At 35.1% G+C, this 25,988-nt stretch overlaps 1 protein-coding gene across 1 annotated transcript in view; it reads left to right on the top strand.

Moving 5' to 3' along the window:
• Nucleotides 1–25,988, top strand: part of NAALADL2 (N-acetylated alpha-linked acidic dipeptidase like 2) — an 881,821-nt gene that overhangs the window by 186,892 nt on the left and 668,941 nt on the right. The gene's annotated exons all lie outside the window — the stretch shown is intronic.

Here is a 25,988-nt window from a genome sequence, read left to right as displayed (position 1 = left end):
GACTCACATGCATAGGTGCTGAATAACCTTGTGCTATTATTGTTATGAGAACTTCCTTTTTGAAGTCTAATTATAAATCACAGAGATTGCCAATAATAGCCACTTTAGTATGCCATTGAGTCTTATAATCTTGCTTTAAAAATGTTAATGTGTATTATTAGACTCTTTAGAATAAAAAACTGAGTGAGTGAATCTACATGGAATTTACAAAGGGGTACTTTTGTTGGATATTTATGATCAGATCCACATCCACTGACATTCATTAAAATATTCCAAAAGACACATGAGGTATGGGAAATCCCAGTTTAAATGGATTACTCCTTAACAGACCCATCCCCAAGTCCAGTGCAAATCTATGTAATCCGAATCATTTTAGACACTGGTTCATGTTTGCAGCAAGGAATGTAAGAACAGGTGTCGTTAGTGACGTTTTCAACATATGATAAGCTCTTTCAATGCAGCTGGCTGCAGCCCTTGTCAGAGGTCATAGAGACAAAAAGACATAGAGTCTGAGATGGCTTTGTGCTTCAAAGCACATTCAGAAAACAGCACCGTTATCAACCACATTCCCTGAACCAGAGAAAAATGGTGACTTTTTTTTTTTTTAATCAGTAATGTAGAGTGAATTGAAAGTAGAATCTGAATTAGTTATGCAAGTATTCACACGGCAGAGAGCAACAGACAAATAATGTGATAAATCAAGGTCAGAAACCTCTACACTGCCACGTGTGGTCTCAATATGCTATCAAGCTCCATATCCAAGTGAAGGCATCTGCAGTGTAACAGAATATACCTTGAGAAATATCCAAGCTTAGCCCTTTCAGCTTCTATTTAAACCTCACTCCTGAGAAAGAATGGAATTTCTGAATTGGAGCCATTCTGTAATGACTGAAACAGAATGGCTGTTCTACCACTCCTCTGACTGGACCATGAAGGAGAAAGCACAAAGTGACAGTCTTCACAAAGAAACAGTGATGTTGCAGCCACCCTAAGGATGGAGTCAGTTTAGCTACTAACTTCCCTGAGGAGTCTTTCTGGACTCCTAAACCTGGGTTCAGCTGCTCTCCTAATAACCCATCATCCCTGCACTTCCATATAAATAGCATGCTGTGCTGAGTATCCTTATTCTTCCAAATTGTGCATTAGACTGAATGTTCTATGAAGACAGGGACCTCTGTCTCCTTGTGTTTTACCCAGTGCCTTGCACTGAACTAAGTACATGTTCAGTACACATGAACTGAACAGAAGAAAACCAAAATATTTGTAGCTAAAAAAAAAAGGGGGGGGGAGAACAAGTTGGAGCTTTTATAGTTCTGCCCATTTTATCCTAATTGGTTTTTGGTGAGGTAGAAGTATTCCTTTGTTAGTTTGGATGCACTTCCTGAAAGTTATTGGTAATAAATGTTTGCTTTCAGAACGGCTTCGTGGGTATGGAGTTAAGTCAGACTCTTTAGAGTGAAAAACTAAGGAATTGTGTCCAGACCAGTATATGACATTATTCTTAATTCATGCCCCTTGCAAATACTTGGTCAGTCTTTTCACTATATAGCTGCAATCTTATAAGAACAAATGAGAGACTGTGTAGAAGCACAGCTGTAGGCAGCCAGGCTGGACCCACAGAAGAGCCAAATGCCCTCCTGGGAGCTGTGTTGTCATTTAACAAGAATCAAAAATCAAAAGGAAGTTAGCTTGGATAGAGTAAATCTTTATGAATATTGAGATCCGTTTCCATCATAATTTAATTTTTTTAAATTCATTTATGTATACAAGACCTGGGGTACAGGCCAAAGGTGTGGGTGGTGAGAGGATTCACTAGAGACAGAGTGGGGAACAGAACAGGCAGACTGACTGAAATACACTGCTGAGGGGAGTAGTGGTCTGCTTGTGCCATGTGGGTTGCTCCCTGGGCAGCCAGGGATTGAACTCGTGCTGCAGAGGCTGAAGACTGCTTCATAGTGCTGTGCCTAACCCCTTGCGCCAACAGAGAGGCCGTAAACAGTGTTCAGTATTGAATCCTCCGTTTACTGAATCCTCAGTCTTGCTGTTATCAGTGGGGAAGAAAGATCCTGATACAAATGTGCTGACAGATCTTGATAGAAATGTGCTGACATTTTCCTCACCTTGTCAAATGCATACTTGCACTCTCAACTCTTCAAAGCAGTAGATATTTAAAAAATGTTTTCTTTGGACACTATTTGAAACATGTAAAAAGTTACAGAAGTGAAAGACTAGTACCATGAAAAAATAAAAACAAAACTTCGAGCTTACTCTTAAATGACTAGTATTCCAAAAGAAGGGAATTCAAAACAAAAAGCAAACACTGAAGTTTGTGGTAGAATATTTTACAATAAATACATTTGTGAATATTGTGGGAGACTAGAGTCTTCCTGCCAGTGTTTTGCCAGCATTTGCCTTTGTCAAAATGCCAAGGCGGGTTCTCTGTGACTGAGCATAAACTCCAAGTTTATCCAGCTCTTTTAACAAGTCTACTTGGCAATGAAATGAAAAATTTATCATAAAGACAGGTAAGGGTAGCTCAATAAACTCTCTTAACATTGTAGATAAGTTCTTGCAAACTGTAGCTTTAAGCTAAACAACATATAATAAAAGCAACCCTTAAATAACATAGCTAAGTGTTGGCAGGGATTGTTTTTCCCTCATCAACATTATCATGAAAGGAATGACATGATGTTATTCAAGGACCTACTGTTAAGTACTTGAAAGTGAAAATGTATAAAAAAGTAGTCCTGGAGACAGAGCTTGGATTCTTTGACTTACAAACATTGTCCTACTTATATTTTAACACAGTGAATTGAATAACATTTCAGAGATACAGAAAATCTGTAATCTGAATACCTTTAATACTTGGTGATGTAGGATAGGCCTCTTCAAAAATGTACATGTGCTTTTTCTAGTATGTCCAGAGCTGTTTTTTCCTATATTTGTCACCTTGGCATGTGGAGCTAATATCAATCAAGGCCATAAGGACTCAAGAGAAACTGTTTCCATTACGTAAAGAGTGAAGATTACCCAGCTTTAGGATCATACCCAGAAATAACTTTTTTTTTTTATTAAAAAGACCTATCTATCTTAAGGCAGGGCAAACATCTAGAATCAGGGTTTTGTAAAATTAATTTATCTCCTAATAGTATGTTTCAATATCTCTCCTTGATACCTTCAGCTTGTGCCATTTACCCTAGAATTTCCAGCGACACAAATTCTTGATCTGTATGTAATTAAATTTGGTCTTTTTCTCTTACTAATTTACCCGATGTTATTTTGTTTGCTAGGCCTAGATTCAGAAGAACCTAGTGGGGTGAGAGTTTTTTTCCTGTGTCACTATAGTATTTTCTAGGGCAAAATGCTCCTAAACATATGGGCCCCTCAAAAACAGATCGATCATTAAAAAAAACATGCTAACAAAATTTTCTCCACTAAATTTGCCATAGGCCACATATGTTTTAAATATTTGGAGGAAAGGAGAGTTATCTAAAAACTTTATTTTAAAAAAATCTTAAATCTTTAAGTTTTAAAAATATTATCTTAAATGATTTATCTATCTATATATATTTATCCCAATGCATACATTTTGCTAAAAACTTGAACATAAAATTATTAGATGTTTACGATGATTAGGTAAAATTGGAAATTTTATCACACTTTTGTAACAGATAATAAGAAACTCCCAGATGGTACATAAATCATTGGATTTAAAGTGTCTTGAACTGATAAGCTTTACTAATCTTCTAGTGTTTCTCCAGTTCATTGATAAAGTAAATGGTTGGCTTTTTAACATTCATAATTCTGTTATAATTATTAAAGTGTAGCACATTCATTTAGTTTTAGGTGTTATGGTAGGAGAGTGAGAATGTCTTGATGGTGTGTGTGGTTTGGTGACATCTGAAGTGGTGTGTCCTCTTACCTCTAAAACATGAGCAGTGCTACAAACCAGTATTAACCTAGTTAAAACAAATAAATTAAAAACAAATAAAAACAATAAAGTGAATCCCAAAACCCAAATTATGTGGTATTAAGTGAACTAAAAACATTTCAGGTATCCAATAACTTTTGAATGTAATCTATTGTGTTTTAGACCCATATTAGTATAGTAACCTTATAATATTTGTTGATTGAGAAAATATATAATGAAAAACTACTATGAATTTGAAACCTGGACTCCATGGCATGGATTACAGGGCAAGAGTGGCATTTGTACATTGCTGCCTAAGTGGCAGGAGCCATTGGAAAAACGTGGCCGTTTTGCTCACCCACTCCAAAAGTTGCTGCCTGTGGGCTGCTCCTCCACTGGGCAGCTGTGTTTGAGCGCAACGCCTGAGCAGGATTTTCCCGTTTTCTGTGGCAGAAAGCCACAGAGCACCTACAAGGAGGCACTGAAACTGGCCTTTATAGATTTGGTGCCTGGATGGTAGAATGAGGTGCGAGTAAACCAACCAATTGTGTTGATCAGCTCATTAGGTAATTGTTTGGCTCCAGATGGGCCTGTTAGCCTTAAAATGGTCTAGTTGGCCACTTAGAGTTGAAAATAGGCCAATCAGGCAGTTATCAACTTGGATGGGAGACACTGAAAGAGGATATAAGTCAGGGCAGGAACTAGTTTGGGGGTCCCGGAATCCCATTTTGTGCTTGGCCTCTGAAGAAAGGAGAAGCATCCAGCAGCTGACCTCCAAACAGGAGACTTCTTCTGCCTCTGGTCCTGCTGCCGCCACCACGTGAAAGAGCAACAAAGGCCCAAACCTGTTATCTCAAATAGCTGTTTGATGTTGGTGTGGTATGACAACTCACCAATAGCTGTAACATTGGTGGTTCTGAAAGTACCTCCAGTGACCAGGTGATTAGCACTACTGGCCAGTGTATTTTCCAGCACTCCCTCCCGGTGCTGCTGCTTTATTTGCTATCTGGTCTAATGTTCATTGCTGTCCATCCCAACCTTGGTGCTGTTGCTGTGGGCTGCTGCTGCACTGTCATCTCAGTGGACTTGGCTGTGAGTACCTCCGGCTGCAGTGAGTTGGATCATGGCTCAAAGCTTGCCAGTTTGCCACGAGCTCTAGGCCCTCATTTTTAGAATGGTACCAACTTGAATGAGTGACAATTTATTTGGGACTTCTGGACACCTGTGGCCTTAGAAACTGTTTTCCCTATATGTTCAATAAACTCCATTATTGTTATTCCCTGAGCCTGAGTGGTCTGCAGTTGTGTCCATGGGTGAAAAACAGTGACCTGTCTTCTCTTGGGCACTGTCCTTAGATGGCCATAGTCCCCTTATGTCCCTGTTTCATTGTTAGTATTGGTTTAAATAAGTATTTATTAGTCTAAATAGCACATATTCTCTTTTGAAAATGAGCACAATAGTTTCCAACGATTGAACAATATTTATCGTAATGCTATTGTTGGGTGAGGAGTTTGTGAGTTTTTACTGAGCCTTGTTTAAAAAAGAATACAGTGTCAGTGGAGTGAAACAAAGTGCAACAAAGAAGAAGCTCATCAGTGGGTCCAAAATCTGGAAAGTGCCCTGGGCTGAGCACTTAGCTGTTTTCTCTTTATGTCACAATGGTGCTAGGAAGACTTCACTTGGACCATTGGGATGACATTTAGTGTAATGCAGGGACAAGTGCGGCACACACTTACAATCTCTTGTGATCTAAATAAGGGCCTCCTAAAATTCTCAGTAAATATCACAAATTAGCACTATGGACCAAGTCTGATTTGCCTTAGTATTAATAATGTTTAGAACTCTCTGTTTAATTCTGTGAATTGGGTTAAACTCTTTAAAACACATGGCATTATGTATGAGGAATTCCTCGACATATATTTTTGCAAATATTTTGATATTATTTACTTTTCAAAATGGACTTTATTAGGATTGGGTCTGTCCAATTATCAATCAGAAGGTCATTTTTCTTTTTTTTTTTCTGTCTTTTTTTTTTAAAAGATTTATTTATTTATACAAGAACTGGGGTACAGGTGAGAGGCACGGGAGGGTGAGATAATTCACCAGAGACAGATCCAGGAGCAAAACAGGCAGACTGACTGAAATACACTGCTGAGAGGAGCAGCAGGCAAGACAGGAGAGGTCTGCTGTACCATGTGGGAATCTCCCTTGCAGGCCGGGGATTGAACCCACGCTGCAGAGGCTGTGTGCCACCAGGGAGGCCCTGTTTTTTTCTTTCTGTGTCTGTCAGTTGTGTGCATATATTTTTCATATGAATCTTTTTTTTAATAAAGATCTATCTATCTATCTATCTATCTATCTATCTATCTATCTATCTATCTATCTATCTATTTATACAAGCACTGGGTACAGTCAGAGGTTCAGGAGGGTGAGAGAATTCACCAGAGCCACAGCAGAGAGCAGAACAGAGAGGGTGACAAAGTACACTGCTGAGGGGAGCAGCGGGTGGCAGGAGAGGTCTGCGTGCCATGTGTGACCCTCCCTGGTGGCCGGGGAGCAGCCGGGGATCAAACCGGTGCTGCAGAGGCTGTGGGCAGCTTCGCAACCCAGCTCTCAACTGCTGTGCCACCGGGGAGGCCCTGAATCTTAATATATTTACATGTATTATGTATACCTATAGATGTTACAAGTTTCAAATATATAAATGTTTACATATTTTAAACATACATCTAAGGGGAATTAATATATTTATAATGGCCCTGTGAAATGATGAAATATTTAGTATATGTTTTAAATATTTGATCTTTTTTAAGATTTTAAAAATTTATTTATGCATAGAAGAACTGGGTGTAGGCCAGAGGTGCGGGGGTAAGAGGATTCACCAGAGACAGCGTGGGGAGCAGAACAGGTGGATCTACTGTAATACACTGCAGAGGGGAGCAGTGGGGGGAGGCAGGAGAGGTCTGCTATGCCATGTGGGTCAGCTCCCTGGGTAGGAATCAAACTCATGCCACAGTGGCTGGTGATAGCTTCATAGCACTGAGACTTTAACCCCTGTGCCACCAGGGAGACCCTTAAATGTTTGAACATATGCTTAACAAGCTTGTCAGGTTTGATGTGTGTTTTTGTGTGTGTCTATGTATATGTACACTAATTAAATGATTTTATCAGTTGACTACAGAATGTCTTCAAACCAAATGTACACAGCCACTGATGTCTGATAGCAATGGTCAGGTGAATGTTTGAAAGAAATGAAATTTGTAAAATAGGTAAGAAAAATGAGAAACTGAATGGAAAAGATGATAAACAAAAGGGCTAAGAAAATCTGAGCAATGCAAAATATGAAAAGTTGAAAGGCTGAAAGTTATTTTGGTCTCAGTTGGCTTCTTGAGACTGGTTCCCAGTGGTTCAGTAATAGTTTTGTGATGATTTCCATATAGCTGTTATGTTTTGAACTATATGGTATAATGATTATATATTCTGTTTTTTCCCAGTACTATTTGCATTTCATACACTCTGTATGTTTTTACCTGTAAAAATATTTGAACCTCTCAGACCTTATGAACTTGTTTTATGATTCAGATATATGGGCGCACAATGAACAGTGACACTGTGCAGTTTGCCATGGTGAAGTATTTCAACTGCTCTTCAAAAATACTAAATGAAGAAGGAAGACAGTGTAGTATTGTGGTTAGAAACTGGGAAATCACATGTTCTGAGTTTGCTTTCTCCTACTGCCATTAGGTAACTGTGGTCGAAGGCAAGTGAACTAACTTTTCTGTGTCTTGGTATTCTGATCTGAAAATCTGCATAATTAAAGAGCAAATTTCCAAGGGTTTTAATGAAACTAAAGGCATGGCGTGGGGTAAATTATCCATAAATACTATTTTTTATTTTACAATTTTATCAGATAACTCACAATTATGGGATGTCAGCATGTGAGTCCATGTCAAATTTATGTAGGAATTCTTAAAACAAAATGCTTGGGTTACATTTTTCTCTACAAATTTGCCAAGAATTGTTGTTTCTGGTGTTTTTGACGTGAGCCATTCTCATGGCTGTGAGATCGATATTTCATTGTGGTTTTGATTTGCATTCCCCTAATGATAAGTGATGATGGAGATTTCTCATATGCCTTTCATCTTCTTTGGAGAGGTGTCTATCAATAGTTCTTCTGTTCACTTTTTTTTTTTTTAAGAAGTGTTCTTTCTTTTTTTTTCCTTTTTTTAATATTTATTTATTTATTATTTATACAAGCACTGGGTACAGTCAGAAGTGCAGGAGGGTGAGAGATTTCACCAGAGCCAGAACAGGGAACAGAACAGGCAGACTCATGAAATACACTGCTGAGGGGAGCAGCAGGCACGGCAGGAGAGGTCTGTCACACCATGTGGGACCCTCGCCAGTGGCCAGGGATCGAACTGGCATTGCAGAGGCTGTGGGCAGCTTCGCAACCCAGCACTCAACCTCTGCGCCACCAGGGGAGGCCCTCTTCTGTTCACTTTTTGATTTGGGTTGTTTTCTTTTTGTTGAGTTTCATGAGTTCTTTATATGTTTTGGATATCAGCCCTTTATCAGGTGTGTTTTGTGCAAATATTTTCTCTCATTCAGTAGGGTGTTTGTTTTGCTGATAATTTCTTTCTCTTTGTAGAAACATTTTAGTTTGATGTAATCCCATTTGTTCATATGTGTTTTTCTTGTCACTAGAGTCAAATCCCAAACTGGTCCAGCCCCTATGGAAAACATTATGTAAGTTTCTTAAAATATTAAAAATGGATCTACCATATGATCCAGCAATTCCACTGTGAGGTATCTACCCAAAGAACACAAAAACACCAATTCATAGGGCTATGTTAATATAAATGTATATATACACACACACTCTCTTACATTCATTGCAGCCCTATTTACAATAGCTAAGTTAAGGAAACTGCTTTATTGCACAAAAACAGAGGATATATAGTGGAATACTACTCAGCTATAATAAAGGATAAATGTCTGCTATTTGTGACAGCATGGAATGAACTGGAGAGGATAGTGCTAAGTGAAATAAGTTAAAAGGAGAAAGACAATTACCTCAATAATTAACCTAAATAAACATAATTTGGAAAAAAATAAAACAAAAATAAACAGGATGCATGTATGAAAGACCTTTGGTAACAATCCTGTTTATTTTGATTATATATTATTGTTTGAATTATTTATCTAATTTAAAAAGGAAGATGACCATCCATCTTGAACACATTGTCATATGTGTCACAAAAGCTCATAAAGGCAATTGCAATTGCCTTTCTTACTGATTATAATATGGATTAGTTACGGAAAATTTAAATAGAAAAATAATTATCCTATTTATTTGTGAATATTTGCAATTACAATTTTTGTGCATTCCCCAGGTTAAATTGTAAGGGATAAACCATAGTTGCAACTATATAAAGGCTTTTGATACATTTTCTAACTTGTTTTGCAATATGTCATGCTCACTGATACACCTACAACATTGTTTTGCAATTATGGGCCTCCTCACAGCCTCATTGACATCCAGTGATTTTTTTTTTTAAACTTACCATTAAAATGACTTTTTGAGACTAACTTGTAAATTGTATAACATAATTGCCTTCGGTGTTCAGTTATTAATGCACTATTCGGTGAATAATTTTGTTATTGTTTTCCATAAAGGTAATATTTCCTTGTTTTGTATTTTGAAGGGTTAAACATGATCAAAGTTTGTCATGTTTGTTACTGGAGTTGCCTTGAATAAAGCTAATTTCATCCTGTAGAAAGAAGTGATTACAAGAGTGGTGATCTGAAGACTTTAAGATTGGTGGAGAGAATACAGAACAGTTGTATATTTCTCTTCTAAATCATCTCCTAAATCATGTTGAAGGTAGTTATACAGACAGTGTAATTCAATAGCTTTAAGGAGAGGTTACCATGGTTACCTGGAGTTTGGAACCAGAGGCTTCTTCCTAGGCTCATTGTAGTGTTACTTGTCTGAATTGAAGTGAAAATGTTTGAGTGCTATTTTTTAACTTTGTTAGCAACATAAATTATATTTTTATTTATTCCAAACCATTGTAAAGGATGTTTTTGAAATCAGTTCTGCAGCTTTATCTCAAAGAAATCTTAGATGGCTTACTGACCTACAGCTAAATTTTAGTTTTTATGTTCACTGTTATGTAAGAGGGGAATTTGATGGAAATCAATGGTTATTGTGCTACAGAATGATCATTATTAGTAGATATCTTCCTCATATAAGACAAAAATTAGAATGGAATTATAGGTATGGAAAGAAATCTTTGGCTAAAACTGCTTTGACAACCTATACCCACATGCCTTACCTCTATATAAGAATTTCCCCCTTATGCACCATTTCACATAATATAAATATTTCAGTTTTTTGCTGCCTTTTGTGCCATATTAGAAGTACGTGAATTAAGGGTAGGTATAATTTCTATTTTTCACACTGCTCTACCCCCTCTTTTTAGAATAGTACTTGGTACCATATAAATGTTCAACAACTATTTATTAAATTAATGAACATCATAAAATTATACTTCTGGCAAATGCAATGAAAACAAGATGAAAGAGGGCCTCCCCAGTGGTGCAGCAGGTTGAGCGCAGCGCTGTGAGGCTGTCTACAGCCTCTGAAGCACAGGTTCAATTCCTGGCCAGCTAGGGAGATACCCAAATGGTGGGGCGGATCTCTCCTGTCTCGCCCGCCGCTCCCCTCAGCAGTGTATTTTGTCAGTCTGTCTGTTCTGTTCCCGGCCCTGTCTCTGGTGAATTCTCTTACCCTTCTGCGCTCCTGGCCTGTACCCTAGTTCTTGTGTAAATAAATAAATCTTTTAAAAAAAGAAAACAAGGGCCTCCCCTGGTGGCGCAGGCGGTCGAGGGCAGCGCTGTGAAGCTGTCCACAGCCTCTGTAGTGCCGGTTCGATCCCTGGTGGCCTGGGAACAACCCACATGGCAAGCAGATCTCTCCTGTCTCGCCCACTGCTCCCCTCAGCAGTGTATTTCATCAGTCTGCCTGTTCTGTTCCCCGCTCTGTCTCTGGTGAATCCTCTCACCCTCCTGCAAATCTGTCCTGTACCCCGGTGCTTATATAAATAAATAAATAAATCTTAAAAAAAAAAAAAGGAAAGAAAACAGGAAGAAAGAGATATCTCAAAGCATTTTGAATAAAGATTAAACTGTGCTTAACTGTTGACTGACATGTCTCAAATATATAACAATCTAAAATATAATGTTAGTCAAACCTATTAAAAAACAAGAGTGTATCTGTTGTTATGCATGGTATTTTAGGCCAAGTTTTTTTTATTTAACAAAAATATTCCCAAAGCTAGATTTTCAATATTTGTTAAATGCCACATATTATGATCTATTCAAGTTAGAGAAATATGACATTTTTTTGCAAGACTGTTAGCTGTTTTTTTCTTCTACTCAGTAATTTCAGTCTTTGTTATTGGGAAACTTTTTGTGAAATAAATACATTGATTTTCCAATCTTTGCAACTGGAGTAGAAGTGTAATTTGTTTAAAACCATTCACAATATGTGTATTCCTTAGATATTTGGTAATGTTAGGAAATTTTATTTTATTTTTAGATATTTGAGGTAGATAATGATTTTGTTGTTAATATAGGCCTGCTTTTTTTAGAATTAAAAGCTAAAATAATTACACACAAAATAAATCTGAGGGTTTTCTTGCATGAGGGAAAGTGGATGGAAATATGGGACTGGTGATAATTGTTAGGACTTAATGATTGATATAGTGTTCTTTCTACTTCTGTATATATGAAATAATCTTCATATTAGATGAAGAAAAACAAGGAGGAAGGAGAGGAGGACCAAGGGAGAGAGGAAAGGATGTTGTGAGAAGGCAAAAATATTTATGAAAAAATAGTCAGCATTAGAGACATAAGTGACTATAAAATAATGAAAAGGATGGGATAGAATTAGTTTATATTATTGAGCATTTATACATCAAACCTTATTCTAAATTCCTTAAATTGTCACAATAACCATGTGAGTTGGGTTCTGTTATTATCATCACATTTTAGATAAAGAATTAAAATTCAGAGTGGTTAAGAAACTTATCCAAAAATAAAGTTTTGAAGCTGTCATACTCTGGCCAAAACATTGAAAAGTGCATTATTTTATGTATTTTTAAGAAAGGAAAATTATAATTTTTATATTTGTTGAAATAACTTTTAGATGCCTTCACACATGTTTAAATATATTTCCTCTATACATAAAAATGTATATATTCAAAACATATAAGCCCTTACTAAATATTTTGCATTCGGAATATGACTCACCACATCTCCTTTTGACTCAGCTATCAATTTCTATGTTTCTCCATATAGTGTCAACCTCTGTGCCATTAAGATAATGTAATATTTACTATTGTAATAATTAAATAAATATTCCTTAAAGAAAATGTTCCTTTATTATCTCTGAGACTTTATTACAAGTCAGTCTATTCTTCAGTTTTTGATGCTATCATTTTTTCTGAATTTACCAAAAGGGGGTTTTCAACATAACCAAAGTCTTATTTATCTGAAATAAGTCTTAAGTCTTCACATTTGTATAGTTAGGTCCAGAATTATAGCAAAGTTATTACATGCACAAATAAGTAAAGATATGTCATAGCTGATCCCTTGACTAGAGTATTTGGAAAGAGTTATTATGAATTCAGAGACACTAAAATGCAATTTAAAAAGTAAATACGATAGATAAAGTAAAATAAATTTCCTAGCTATATAATGGATGCCAAGGGGTTCATTACTTGTATATTAAATATGTCATAACAAAAGGTTAGATGAGACATGTAGGGTAGGTTGGAATTAGATTATACCAGGTCTTTCATTTCATGTTAGAGATTTTTCGGTTTTATTCAAGGAACAGGTTTGTAGAGAAAGTTCTTAAGAAGGGAAGCACAGATATGCTTAATTTTAAAAGATAATCCTGATGACAATATGTACATAAACTAATTATAACTGTAAGAAGTATTAAGGGCTAAAGAAATACAGAAGGAACAGAGCAAAGGAGGAATTTGAGTGGTATAGGGAACTGCATGAAGGACAAATATCCTTGAACAATTCTTGAATAAATACCAGGCATTTCCATTTGTGTTACTTAGTTCATATTTCTGAAGTCAAATATTAAATTACTTTGGACTTAACATGTATTGATATCAAAATGCAATGTTTTATTTTACAAGTTTTTATTATAAATTGGGACATGATCTAATATTTACAGACAACTAGAGAACAATTAACAGTGCTTACTTAAAGCAATATTTAATTTGCAAGTGTTTAAGCACATAGTAAATGCATCAAATGCAAGACTTTAGAAGTACTGTTTGTTTGCAAAGATATTGTTCAAATGTAGGTGTACAGAATAAGTTATATGAGTGTGCAGATGTGCAATTATTCAGTATCTATTAAAGTCCCATGATAATAGGCATATGGTGTTATATAACAGTATCTAATAACATATGATGACTGTAATTAAGTGCATTGACTTAAGACTTTGTCTTTTAACAACCCTCAGTGGATACTGAATGAAAGGTAAATTAAAGGTTGATTAAGTTGTGTTCAAAAGAAAAAAAAATATTTTTAAATGGCAGATGTGCTGTGAAGTTAAATGGATTTTATTAAGATTTGCTTTTCAGTTTTTTTCAAGTAACAAGTTTAGCCTAAGCTATTTGAAGTATTTTTAGAAATTAAAAAAGAGCTTTTGTTTTCACAGCTTATTTAACACTTTGAGTTTTGAATGTATAAAACAACTGGGGAGAACACTGGAAATTTGGCTGTTTCACATCAAAGTGACCTTTAGTGTGGTTTGTTTAATGTTCTGGTGTCTAAAAGGAAAAGCAAAGCCTAAAGGAAAACAACACTAATGTATGCAGTGGAATTAGACAAAACATCTGCAGCACCCAGTCTTTTTCCCCAATCCCATTAACAAGCATTTAAATTAAAAAAAAAATGGTGTGAATAATCACAGATTATTACAGACAGAAATATTTCTGATTCTTTTTTTATTAAGATTTATCTTTTATTCATACAAGTGCTGGGGTACAGTCCAGAGACGCAGGAGGGTGAGAGGATTCACCAGAGACAGAGCAGGGAACAGAACAGGCAGACTGACGAAACAAGGCATTTATAAATACTAAATTCTATAATAAATTTGACCTTTATCTACATTTACCATTCTAATAGCATCATCAGTCATGTGAAGAAGTACAATAATGCTTATGAGATGTTTCCCCTTTGTAATCAAAGAATGGATCCTATTTGATATGATTTGGTAGGTTATTTTTTGGGGTGGGAGTGTTCTTTTTTTTAATATAAAAATTCATTGTAATAGAATTCCAAGACCCAAAATATAACCTATCAAATAATACCAAATATAAATGCTCCATGTTAAGATAGTGGGGGAAACCTATGATATTATTTTAAATGTAATTTCAACATGCCAACTCTCTGGTACATGAATGTATATTAAAAGAAGTAAATGCTTGTTTCAAAAATTGTCTGATGTTAACATGTTATATATGAGAAGAGATTTCCCTATTCTCAAACAAACCCAGTGTAGATGTGCATGTTTCTCTCATGAATAAATAAATGTAAGTATATAGATAGAGAAGAGAAGATGAACTGGAATAGATGATGCTAAGCAAAATAACTCAGAAGGAGAAAGAAAAATTCCTAATTGCCTCACTTATATGTGGAATATAGAGGAACATCACAAAGGGTCAGATCGATATAAACTCTTTTTTGTTTTTTGGATTCAAGTTTCACTTTTATGTTTATTTTTTAATTTAAATTTTATTTTTATATTCCCCATACAGTTGCAACCCTCTTATTTTGACCCCAATCCCTCCTTTCCCTACCCCAACCCCCACAGAGTGTCTCTGTTTCACAGTTGTTTGTTGATTTTGATATTTTCTTTCTTTATAGTTATTCTTTTTCCTGGTCCCTTATTTAAGTTTTCTAGATTCCTGCTATGAGTGAAACCATCCGGTATTTTTCTTTTTCTTTCTGGCTTATTTTGCTGAGCATGATCCCTTCCAGTGCCATCCATGTTGCTGCAAATTGCATGTGTTTATCTTTTTTGAATGCTGAGTAATATTCCATGGTGTATATGTACCACATCTTCTTGATCCAGTCATCTAATTTTGGGCATTTGGGTTGTTTCCAAAGCTTAGCTATTGTAAATAGTGCTGCTATATACATAGGGGTGCAGGTGCTCTTCGGAATTGATGTTTCTGTGTCTTTTGTGTAAATACCTAGGAGTGGAATTGCTGGATCATATGGGAGCTCTATCTTTAGTAGGTCAAGAAATCTCCACACAGCCCTCCATAGTGGTTGGACCAGTTTGCATTCCCACCAACAGTGCAGGAGAATTCCTTTTTCTCCACAAGCTCGCCAACATATGTTGTTGCTAGTTTTTTTTTTAATATGTGCCATTCTCACTGGTGTAAGATGTTATCTCATTTTGATTTGCATTTTCCTGATTACAAGTGATGTTGAACATTTTTTCATATGCCTGTTGGCCATTTGTATTTCCTCTTCAGAGAAGTTTCTTTTTAGCTCTTCTGCCCATTTTTGACTGGATTATTTTCTTTGTTTTTAACATCTGACTGCAAAACTGAGGCAGCCAGAGGGGGAAGGTGGTGACATATAGAAGGGACAGGTCCCGATGGAACATGGTGGAAAATTTTTGGGCACTGGTGTTGGAATAAATTTGTAGAAGATTGACACTGTAACCCCCAGAACAGAAACAAAGATATATACCACTTTACCTCAATAAACAAAATTGAGGGGGGTGATCATGAAACACCAGTGAAGCTGAAAAGATTGTGTACCTGAAAATTTCCCTTGTGTAACTATGAAATATATAGGCTTACTTCTGTATAACTTTTTGAGTCTAGCCTGTATAAATAACCTGTATTTTTATTGGGACTAATTATAAAATGAAGAAACTTTGGAAAGTTGTGGCAAAATGCAGAGCAAGAAAAATAGGTATTTGTAGTAAACTTTTTAAAAACAGTTTTATTGAGATATAAATCATATACCATAAAATTCACCCATCTGAAGTGTATAATTTAATAGTATTTAATGTATTCAGAGTTATAAAACCATCCCACTAATCAAATCAATTTTAGAACACATTTATCACTTTATTATTTTTTAAATATTTATTTATTTATATAAGCATTGGGTACAGTCAGAAGAGTGGGAGGGTGAGAGAATTCACCAGAGCCAGAGCAGGGAGCAGAGTAGGCAGAAGGACCGAAGTACACTGCAAGGGGAGCAGCGGGCGGCAGGAGAGGTTTGCGTGCCACATGGGACCCTCCTCGGTGGCTGGGGAGCAGCCGGGGATCGAACCGGGGCTGCAGAGGCTGCGGGCAGCTTTGTAACCCAGAGCTCAACTGCTGCGCCACCAGGGAGGCCCCCACCGTTATCACTTTGAAAATAAGCACCTATTCATTAGCAGTCTCAAATTTCCTCCAATCTCCTGGCCCCAGCGATATGAATTCTTTAACTTACTTTCTGTGTTCACAGACTTGCTTATTCTGAACCTTTCATATAAATAGAATCATGTAATATATAACCTTTTGTGACTAACTTATTTCACATAAAATGGTTTCTTCACATCCATGCTATCTGCACTTAATTCATTTTTGCCACTGAATAATATTCCACTGTATAGATATCCATTGTATCTATACAAAATAAATGTTTTATTTATCTTTTCATCATTTGATGGATATTTGAATTGTTTCCCCTTTATGTGATGAATAATATCAATCTGAAACATTTGTTTACAAATATTTGCATAGATATGTTCTCATTTAGATTGGGCATATACCTAGCTGTAGAAATGTTAGATTATATAGGAACTTAATGTTTAACTTTTTGAGAAACAGCCAGATCAGTTTCCAAAGTAACTGCAGTATGTATGTCCCCTCTAGCAATGGGGATTTTTGAGAGTTCCATATGAGAGTTTCAGTTCTTGTATGAGAGTTCTAATTTCTTCACATCCTCAGCAGTTCTTACTATCTCCTTTCTTCATAATAGCTGTCCTAATGAGGGTGACCTCTTTCATTGTGGTTTTATGTGCATTTCCCTAATGACTGATGACTTTGAACAAATTTCCATGTGTTCATTAGCTAGTTGTATATCTCTTCCAAGACATTTCTATCCTGATTGTCCATTTTTAGGTGAAGCATTTTTTTTATTATTGAGTTGTGTGTTCTTTATATATGTTATAAAAGTATCAGATATGATATGGAAATATTTTCTCTCATTCATTTGTCTGTCTTTACAGTTTCACATTAGTGTTCTTTGAAGCACAGTTGGGCTTTTAAAAAAGTACAATTTATCCATCTTTTGTTGCATGTGCTTTTTGCAATATAATTTTAAGAGGCAGAAATATTGAGGAAATGTATATTTAAAGTTATCTGAAGTGATTTTGTATATAAACTAGATTACACTAAATGCCTAGAACTAAGGTATGAGAAGGAATCTTGAATTAAATAACTTCAAGTGAATAATAATGTCCACTTTCACTACTGCTATTCAACAGAGTATTGGAATTTCTACTTAAAGCAATCAGGCAAGAGAAATACATAAAAGGAATCCAAACTGGAAAAGAAATAAAACTATCACTATTTGCAGATGGCATGATAAAGTATATGAAAACTCTAAAGACTCCACTAAAAAAAAAAAAGAAATAATAAATCATTGTAGTAATCAATTTATAAAATTTAAAAAAATCACTTGCATTTCTATATATAAATGAGATATTAGAGAAGGCGCTCAAGTAAACAATCCCATTCACAACTGAAACAGAAAGAATTCAAGTACCTAGGAGTAAACTTAATGAAAGTGAAGGAGCTATACAGTGAAAACTATAAGACATTGTTAAAAAAAAATAAAAGACACAAAATAGCTGGAAATTTACTCCCTACTCATGGGATAAAAGAATTGACATTCTTAAAATAGCTAAAGCAATATACAGATGATTACTTCACTATCAAGGCTTGAATACCTTCTTCAAAGAATACAGCAAACAATACTGAAATTCACATGGAACCACAAAAGAGCTGAATAGCCAAAATATTCCTGACAAGAAGGAGGAAACTTGGCAGTATCAACACTCTTATACTTCAAACTAGATATAAGCTGTAATAAAACAATAAAAACCGGCTCATCAATGAAGAACCCAGAAATAAACCCACAAATCCATGGTCAGTTAGCTGATAACAGAGGTGCCATGAGTATTCTCTGGCTAAAGGGAAGTCTTCAACAAATGATGCTGGGGAAACTGGGTAGCCATGTATAAAAAAAGAAAATATCACCATCTCATGGATACCACAAAAATCAACAAAAATGGATTAAAATATGGTTGTTGGACCCCAATGTATAGAATACATTGAAGTAAACATAAGCAAAACACTCAATGACACTGGATTCAGTGATATCTTTGTGAATTGGTCTCCAATGGCAAGAGAAACAAAAGGAAACATAAACAAATGGAACTAAATCAAAATACATTCTATACAAAGAAGCTATTCATGAAACAAAAGGCCTTCTTGATGGGAAAAAAGTAATTGCATATCAGATATCTGACAGAGGGCTCATATCCTATATATGAGCCTATTTATATATGTGCTCATGTGCATATGTATACAGGCTAAGACATAGAATCTTAGAAATATTAATTCCCTGTACTAAAGTCACATAGTCATTAGTGGCAGTGACAGTTCTGGGATTCCCATTTCTGCCTTACATCCAAGGGAATGATCTCTATTATGTTATATTGCAAAACTGATATTGTTTTCTACTATTGTGACATCTCTAATACATGTTCCATAGAGACTTTAAGAGGGGCTCCCAGATTTAACTGAAATGGAAGACTGCTTTTGCTTATTATAATCTGCCTTTTAGATATACGGTGTATTATTTCTATCTTGTTCGGTTCACAAAGTACATATTGTAATAATCCACATTAAACAAATTCAAAACAGAACAATTTAATATTTTAAAACAATATTGTATTTAATTTATATACCAGAAAATTAATCCTATCTCAAGAATATATGATTTCAGCTCTATCATAACATGTCTCACTTTAGTCTGAACTTATTTGTTAGCAATGAAAAAATGAAACTTGATGAACTACATTAATATTATTTATGATAATTTTGATTCCAATTTAGGGGTAATACAGAAAGGGAGAAAGAAACATGTTGTTTTTAAGAAACAGATATTTAGTATACCCTAGTTTTTTGTATTAAAAAAAGTCAAAATGATTTAGCAATTTCTCCCCCTCCTGATTTTTAAAAAATAAATAAAAATATTTTCTTTTCTTTGGAACAATTTGCCTATGCTTTAGGAGCGATTTAATTAAATTATTACCTGCTGGAACACCATCTGTTTTTGTCCCAGAAATAAGAAGCATAGCTCTTTTACATAGGCTTGGTAAATATGTAGAAGGTGCCAAAAAGCAATAAATATCATCAACAGATGGACTGAGGCACTTCAATCTCTACACAGTCAGTCTTGATTGTTGTGGGCATAGCTAAATGGATTTCTTTGGATAGGTTCCTTTCAAAATGCATTACGTGCAGGAGGGGAGTTGGATTAATCTCTCATAGATTTCTTCACACTTCCCCCTCAAGACACAAGACCTGATTTTGTTTTTAAATCTATGTACACTCACTTTAGATATCAGTTCTGAGTAGTACATGTAAATATCTTTACACTGTATTTAATGGACTTGAAGTTGTTAAGTTCTAGCATAGATTTCCAAGGCTCCCTCTCTAAAGGCTTCTAACTTCACCTGTCTGTTCCTGTCTCCTCCATTCCCCTGCCTATAATCTTCGCCTCTTGTTTCATTCACTTATTCCAAGCTCTGTGTACTGTTCAGGAATAAGAAAAATTCAAGTAGATGAGGTACAAATTTCCTTGTGGTTTTCCCTCCCAATACCAGTAACTTTCAAGAATTGCATTGGCTGTCATATGTATAAGATATATGTGAGAGTGATTAATTATTGAAAACTAATTTGTATTCATCACTAATAACTTTTACTAATTATATGGAAATAGTGTTAATTATATGAACATACCGTTTATCAAAATGTCACTTAAACTCAATATTTTATGTGTATTCTTGAAAGAGCACAGATATAAATATTAGTATGTTGTGACTTATTTAGAGATTTTCAAATTATGGAATTATTCCAACACTTACAATGTAAAATAATTAGTTTTCAAAGCTATGGGCAATAAAATCATGAATAAGATATAATTCTTGGAGGCAAAACCAGAGAGGAAAATTATATTGAAAAGAAAATCTTAAAAATTAATCAAAGTAAAATAAAGACCATAAGGAGCCAGTAGCTATGAGGATGGATATGAAATGTATTTGGTGATGCAACAAGCAAGTTTAGTGAAGCAAGAGTATAGAAAAAGCTCATATCTATGTGTGAAAGTGTGGATTGATTCATTTCTTCTCACTACTTTTTACTGAAAGACTAAAAGGAGGGTATGTAGTATGGACATTACGAAACAAGTAATACTACAGATTTTGTTAGAGTTTCAATGGGGGAAAATTTGAGTGATGCTTCTCATTTTTATATTTGAGAAATTCAAAATATGCCTCACATGACTGATTTCCATCATTGTAGCAGAGTGATTAAGAACACAGATACTGGAACCACATTAACTGGTTCAAGTTGTATGTGCCTTAGAGCAAGTTCCTTTAATTCTGTCTTCAATATCCTTATGTGTAAATGGGGATGGTAACGATATATCTTGATGGTGCTTTTCTGATGATGAATGGATTAATATAAACAGAGTACATAGTGGTACATAGTGTGTGCTGTCTTTTCCCTAGTACTATATTCTTTAGCACAATTCACTGAGTCAAGTTCATTTAATATTTACAATATATATTCTACTTTAATTCTAAATGTAATTTTGACTTTCCACATCCTTAAAGATTATGTTCCCTTTCATGCAAGAATCATGTTTCCAGTATCTTGGGTTCCCAAGTGTTCTAAATTATTTGGATAACAATTAAAGGCCTCAACTCTTTATAGGATTTTTTTTTAATGGACAAAAAAGGAAAATAAAAAAAAGAATGCATTGTTTTTAATATTCATGATTGATATAGAGACTTTGTGGTGTTGATATATGTTGTTATAGAGGATAGTTGGAAGAAGTCTTACCAGTCAAAATAAATGAAGGGAGTTAATATGGTGGAGTCAGAAGGAAGGGGCTTTTGCTATTTGTGTAGAGTTTTAGAAGTAAGTTGAGTTTTCCTGTTATTTTGAAGACTCAAGATTTGGTTTAGTTTTCCGCTTATTGTTTCAAATAAAACAAATCCACTGATTCGATATATTTCAAGATAAATCATTCTCAATATGTAGAAAAGGGTGAAATTAATTCTTTATGGTCAACTATTTTATTATTTTCAATGAATTACTGAAACACCAATAGTGAAGTAAGAATAGTAAAGTTAGTATGAAGTATTACGGAAGGTTAAAGGGAGGCAAAAAATATAAAGAAAATGCCAAAGGATACATTATGGGAAGAAAAAAATAAGTGGGAAAAGAAGTTAACATTCATGTTGGTAAAGTAAGAATAATATTTGACATTTTAAAATTGAAGTACTAGGTGAATTTTAAAATTTGTATGCATTATTATAATAAACTACCTTTCAATGGTGTCAATTATATAAAAGTTCTGTTAAATGTTTTACATTCAATGTCTGTGAATACTGCATTTTCATGTCTTTTGTCTGACATTTAATTTTCATATTAGCACCACATCTTTTGTGCCATTGGAAGTCTTTCATTTTTTATAATATCCCTGCTCATAAATAAAATATAAATGACATAAGCAGTACCCAATATAGATTTTAGTACATTGTTCAGTTGCTTTAATTTACCCCAAACTATTAGTATGCATGTATGTAAATTAGTAATAAAAATAATTTCTCAATGTCAAGCTGTCACACAGATGCAATATATTACGAAACTATGTCTCATCCTATTTCTTCTTATTCAATACATTGTTTAATGATAAGGTTAGCAGTTATTAATATATGTAAATAAAGGCCACATGTAGAAAAAACTCAAATTGCATACTTTGATAATTTTGTTAACTTAGTAAAAATTGGTTTTGTTATCTTTTTTCCAGATAAAATTGTGCTTTTTGTTATCTTTTTTCCAGATAAAATTGTGCTTCTGTGTCAGTTGGAGGTCTAGAAGAGAACATAATATGAAGCTATTCTTGTTTAGTTTCAGATATATGTGTATTTTGATATATTGGCTTTTTAAAGTAAGAAATAGGAGCAAAATCTTGGACAATTTGTTTCTCTTTTTTATTATGATTCTTGAGGTAATTCTTGAAAAGGATTTCAATCTTTATTCTGTTATCAGTTGTCAAATGAAAACTTCTCAATCCTTATATTCCTACTACTTAGGTAAGCACAGTAATTCACTTAAACTGAATTTGAGCCCTAAGATTAAGTGGATGTTGTAGGTAACCTTTGCCTTATAAAAAGTACACCTTGCTGTTAAATGTTACAAATTCCTATTATTGTAGCAAGTTGTAGACTCATCATTTGTGATTTTTGTTAGCTCATAACCTAACAGTTTGAAAGCTGAACCCTAAAATGTTTACATTTACTCATAAATATTTAGCTAAAGAATAGATTTCTAGAATTTAACAATGCAGAATTGTGGATACTTCATAGAATATTAATATCTCATGAACTGATTTTAAATGAGTGTAGACATGTAGTACCAGTGTTTTTTTTTTTTTGTAGTGTTTCCAGTTTTCCTATTAATCACAGTATCGCAATATTACAAGCACTTTTTCTATTTATACCCTAAAGGAACAAATATAAAAAGAGCTATTTCAGAAAATGCAAAGCTCACATACTGGATGCACTGGATTACAACTCTGGGCCTCCAATAGTCTTTCTGTGTTAGGATTTTAGAAAACAAGGCAACACAAATTTTAGAATATAGTACTTATAGTTTGTAGAAACCTGTTGATACTTTTTGAAGGGTAAAGATATTTAAAAAGTAAACCAATAAAGTGCCTTTGAAAAATGTGAAAAATAGAGTGCTTAGTGGTCTCATGTAGATAAAAGCTGCATCTGTCTGTTCCTGGAAATCCAAAAGCCATAGTCAAAAAGCAGCTATTTAAGATCATTCACGCTGCCTGAAAGGATAAAAAATTGCAGTGTATCTATCAAGCTAAGAGCCTCCTCCTGGCAGACAGCTCTCAAAAAAGCCAAGTGGCGATTGTATTGACGTGTTAACTCTTGAAAGCCCTTGAAGCTCTCTTAGGCCAGTGTAAACCGCACATAGTCAGGAGTAGGACAGGATGGAACAGAGAGTTTTAATGACTGAAAACAGGTCAGCAACAGGTTGAATGTGAATTGTAGCTTTCAAGTTCTAAGCAGAGTTGTTTTGTTCTTTGTCCCTCAGCAACAGGAGAAAAGAGACATTTTGAAAGTGTCACTAAGGAGAGACCATAAAATAGAGGTTGTGATCTTTTTCTCTGAGCATTGTACTTGGAAGCAATTCTCTTTTATTCAAAACAACAGTTCCAGGAAACACAGAAGCATTCCAGGTGCTATGGATCAAACAAGTGATATTTTAGGTGCCAGAGTCAGAGCAGCCCCCAAAGAGCTAAGGGTCAAGGCAGCTCCATTAAGATCAAGTGGACATTGAGGGTCCTAGTACTGGAAGTCACAGTGGTGACATAATCAGGAGTAATAAACCACTGAGATCATGGAATTTGTTCCCTCATGACAACTTTGGGCTCTTGTAGCGATTGTGAATGTTGTGACATTTTAGGAGAGTTGGTTTTGGAATTTGACAGATGGGGTATGATATCCAGCTGTTTGTACTAAGTAGCTGAGAGAATTTGGGGAAATAACCCCTAAATCTCAATATTTAATCTGTAAAATGGGGATAATAACAATACTTAAATACATGATTGTGTGATTAACTGGCACAATATACATAAAGCCCTAACTTTATTATAAATCCTGGCTCACTGTTAAGTTCAATCAATAATTTATTAGTATATTATTTTGGATAATATATCAAGGGCCTGTGTAGGTAAATTAATTAATCAGTCTTTTTATGCCACTAGCTTCTGTGCCGATCACCTGCAGACTTGATTGTGTCAATGCAGAAGGCACTTGAGAGTGTGGGCACAGGGCACACATGCCTGACTGTGGACACCTGGAGCATGGGTGTGTGCACTTGTGTGAATGTGCACCCCTGACCATAGAGGCCAGGGATCTAAGGGCAGTAATATACTCTAGCTCTGAGAGGATAAGCAGAGTGACTCTGGAAGAAGCAAGACCACAAGATGACACCAGAGAAAGAACACCAGAGAGAGCCTGGAAAAAAAGCATAAATATTCCTGGGGAGTTGGGAGGCTCAGTCACCTGCCTGCCTCCCAACACCCCCTGCCTGGCTTTTGCCTGCCTCTTTGCATGCCAGCCTCCCTGCTGGTATTCCTGTGAACCTGGTTCCCTGAGAGCATTAAAGCCTGAAACATGCACTGAAGGTTCCGGGCCTCTCTTTATCCATCTCCCCAAATTGACAGTGAACCTGACCTATGCATGCTGGCAGTACGGCATATGACTTCTGAGTTTCAAAATCTCAATGCAAAAGATAAAAAGAAAACACATACTGACTAGATTGAGAATAGTATCTTTTCAAGATAAAAATCTGCAACTAAAAAAAAAAGAGATAACTTAGATAATATCAAGTTAAAAACAAACTCTTCAGCAAAGAGTGGCATCAAGACTGTGCACTAACCAGTGAGATTAGGCGAAGGCTGATGTGACTTCAACAGAGACTCCCATACACACAGACTCCCCTTCAGAATTGCATTAAAACTCAATTACAAAGACTTTCTTTAGCAAACTATCAGATTTTTACTCCTCTACTTTTTGTTTTGTATTTTGTGTTCTGCTTATCATGATATGTGCATTTCTGAAGTAAGCCAGTTCAAATACTCTGAAGGTAGAAAGAATGTAAATTATGTCAAAGTAATTAAATGTTTTGAGACTTGATAAATGGAAAATGATGAGTAGGTGGGAAAAAAAGATATTCTAGAATCTAGAATCAAGGTGGATTCAAACACCAAAAATGGCCATGGAATTGGTCCGTGGGAGGAAGAGAAACTATTTATCTTTAGGTAGAGAGCATTTTATGATGTTAGTAAGACTTAAACTCATTATAGATATTCTAAATAGTATTAAGCATTCAAACTAACTGGTCAGGAAACCCAGACTATATTCTGCATTATACTAGTTCCATTAAATTAATTCTTCTCTTTGCCAAATTCTAAATTGAATTATATCATTCTTATATTGAAAAAACCTTACCTTAAAAGCAGGAACTCAAGGGGGCCCACTAACCATTCAATTGAAGTGTGTCATACAAATTGCATTGTACCCAGGTAGCTGAAGAAAGGCCAGCCCACTCAGGGAAATGGCAGGTGGTCATGCATATGCAAGCAATATAAAACAAATTTACACAAACCTGCTGGATTTCATCAAATAATTTTCCCTCAAATGGTGTTGACTGCATTTTGCAATTTATAGCTCATTAATTTGGCATCCTATAAGCATACCTTTTACATGCCATTTAGCAATCAAGGTAACTCAGGCCTCAGAGTAAGGTTTTAGTTTTGTACTCTTTAGCTTGATTATCTGCTCTGCCTAAACTCAGTATGTTTCCTGTCTAAGAGTAGACTTTGACTAGCTTTTTTTCCTAAAAATAAAGCACAGCTAATAATTCCCCCTTACTTTACATATACTCTTTATTCAATTAGTGAAGCATGAACAACAAATAATTATTGCCATTTCTTTTGTGCAGTTGACATACAAAATTACAATTAAATTAGGAATTCTTAATGCATTTGTAGATACTATTGCAATTGCTGGGGCCATTTCACAAAACCAGATGAAAAAAAAATTCTCATTATACTGAAAAATTAAGTGAGGAAACAGAGTTTTCTC

The sequence above is a fragment of the Talpa europaea genome (genome assembly GCF_964194135.1).
Source record: "Talpa europaea genome assembly, chromosome: 4".
NCBI lineage: Eukaryota > Metazoa > Chordata > Mammalia > Eulipotyphla > Talpidae > Talpa > Talpa europaea.
The sequence above is the reverse complement of the archived record's forward strand: the minus strand, read 5'-3'. Positions and strand labels throughout refer to the sequence as shown.